Genomic DNA, 3,081 nt, shown 5'->3' on the forward strand with positions numbered 1-3,081 from the left:
GGCGTTTAACTCCAAGTTTTATGCCAGTTCCAGCGTTAAACGCTGGGAATTCTGAAGCTGATTTGCAACGCCGGTTTGGGCCATCAAATCTCAGGCAAAGTATGGACTATTATATATTGCTGGAAAGCCCAAGATGTCTACTTTCTAACGCCGTTGAGAGCGCCCCAATTGGGCTTCTGTAGCTCCAGAAAATCTACTTCGAGTGCAGGGAGGTCAGAATCCAACAGCATCTGCAGTCCTTTTCAGCCTCTAAATCAGATTTTTGCTCAGGACCCTCAATTTCAGCCAGAAAATACCTGAAATCACAGAAAAATACACAAACTCATAGTAAAGTCCAAAAAAGTGAATTTTAACTAAAAACTAATAAAAATATAATAAAAACTAACCAAAATATACTAAAAACATACTAAAAACAATGCCAAAAAGCGTACAAATTATCCGCTCATCACAACACCAAACTTAAATTGTTGCTTGTCCCCAAGCAACTGAAAATCAAATAAGATAAACAGAAGAGAATATGCAATGAATACCAAAAACATCTATGAAGATCAGTATTAATTAGATGAGCGGGGCTTTTAGCTTTTTGCCTCTGAACAGTTTTGGCATCTCACTCTATCCTTTGAAATTCAGAATGATTGGCTTCTATAGGAACTCAGAATCCAGATAGTGTTATTGATTCTCCTAGTTAAGTATGATGATTCTTGAACACAGCTACTTTATGAGTCTTGGCCGTGGCCCAAAGCACTCTGTCTTCCAGTATTACCACCGGATACATACATGCCACAGACACATAATTGGGTGAACCTTTTCAGATTGTGACTCAGCTTTGCTAGAGTCCCCAATTAGAGGTGTCCAGGGTTCTTAAGCACACTCTTTTTGCCTTGGATCACAACTTTATTTCTTTCTTTTTTTTCGTTTTTTTTTTCTTTTTCTCTCTTTTTTTTTTCGCTTCCATTTTTTTTTTGTATTCACTGCTTTTTCTTGCTTCAAGAATCATTTTTATGATTTTTCAGATCCTCAGTAACATGTCTCCTTTTTCATCATTCTTTCAAGAGCCAACCAATCATGATCAACAAATTCAAAAGACATATGCACTGTTTAAGCATACATTCAGAAAACAAAAGTATTGCCACCACATCAAAATAATTAATCTGTTATAAAATTCAAAATTCATGCAATTCTTCTCTTTTTCAATTAATAACATTTTTCATTTAAGAAAGGTGATGGATTCATAGGACATTCATAACTTTAAGGCATAGACACTAATGATCACAAGACACAAACATGGATAAACATAAGCATGAAATTCGAAAAACAAGAAAATAAAGAACAAGGAAATTAAAGAACGGGTCCACCTTAGTGATGGCGGCTTGTTCTTCCTCTTGAAGATCTTATGGAGTGCTTGAGCTCCTCAATGTCTCTTCCTTGCCTTTGTTGCTCCTCTCTCATGATTCTATGATCTTCTTTAGTTTCATGGAGGAGGATGAAATGTTCTTGGTGCTCCACCCTTAGTTGTCCTGTGTTGGAACTCAATTCTCCTAGGGAGGTGTTGATTTGCTCCCAATAGTTTTGTGGAGGAAAGTGCATCCCTTGAGATGAATCTTTCCATCTCCCATGGCTCTGAGGTGGAAGCTTTTGCCTTCCCTTTCCTCTTTCTAGAGGTTTCTCCGGCCTTAGGTGCCAAAAATGGTTATGGAGAAACAAAAAGCAACGCTTTTACCACACCAAACTTAGAAGGTTTGCTCGTCCTCGAGCAAAAGAAGAAAGAAGAGAGAGTGGTGGGGTAGGTGGGGATCCTGTAGGGACCACAGATCCTGAGGTGTTAAGGATAATTCATCCCTGCACCAAGCGGCGAGCAAAAATGCTCCTTCTGCCAATCCTGGCGTTAAACGCTGGGCTGGTGCCCATTTCTGGCGTTTAACGCCAGCTTGGTGCCCATTCCTAGCGTTTAACGCCAGTCTGGTGCCCCTTTCTGGCGTTAAACGCCCAGAATGGTGCCAGACTGGGCGTTAAACGCCCATTTGCTGCCCTTACTGGCGTTTAAACGCCAGCAAGGTTTTCCTCCAGGGTGTGCTATTTCTCTTTCTATTTTTTATTCTGTTTCTGCTTTTTCAATTGAATTTGTGACTTCCCATGATCATCAACCTATAGAAAACATAAAATAACAAAGGAAAATAATAAATATAACATTGGGTTGCCTCCCAACAAGCGCTTCTTTAATGTCAGTAGCTTGACAGTGGGCTCTCATGGAGCCTCAAAGATGTTCAGAGCAATGTTGGAACCTATCCAACACCAAACTTAGAGTTTGGTTGTGACCTCCCAACACCAAACTTAGAGTTTGACTGTGGGGGCTCTATTTGACTTTGTTTTGAGAGAAGCTCTTCATGCTTCCTCTCCATGGTTACAGAAGGAGAACCTTGAGTCTTATAGTTTGCACTGTCTGCAAGCCATGGAGCTTCCTGAATAGCAAATAATTGCTCATCCGGAAAGGCTTCAGAGATCTCAGTAGGAGGGAGAGATGCTCCTGCTACTGGTTTTATCTGGGACATGTGATCAGCTACTTGATTCTCTGTCCCTTTTCTGTCTCTTATTTCTATATCAAACTCCTGCAGAAGCAACACCCATCTTATGAGCCTGGGTTTTGAATCCTGCTTTGTGAGTAGATATTTAAGAGCAGCATGGTCAGTGTACACAATCACTTTTGATCCTATCAAATAAGATCTGAACTTGTCAAGGGCATAAACCACTGCAAGTAACTCCTTTTCTGTGGTTGTGTAGTTCTTCTGTGCATCATTTAGAATACGGCTGCCATAATAAATGACGTGCAGAAGCTTACCATGCCTTTGTCCCAAAACTGCACCAATGGCATGGTCACTGGCATCACACATTAGTTCAAATGGTAATGTCCAGTTTGGTGCAGAGATGACTGGTGCTGTGACCAGCTTAGCTTTCAGAGTCTCAAACGCCTGCAGACACTCATTATCAAAGATAAATGGAGTGTCAGCAGCTAGCAGATTACTCAGAGGTTTGGCAATTTTTGAGAAATCCCTTATAAACCTTCTGTAGAATCCTGCATGCCCC

This window comes from Arachis stenosperma, chromosome 1, assembly GCF_014773155.1.
Source record: "Arachis stenosperma cultivar V10309 chromosome 1, arast.V10309.gnm1.PFL2, whole genome shotgun sequence".
Taxonomy (NCBI): Eukaryota; Viridiplantae; Streptophyta; class Magnoliopsida; order Fabales; family Fabaceae; genus Arachis; species Arachis stenosperma.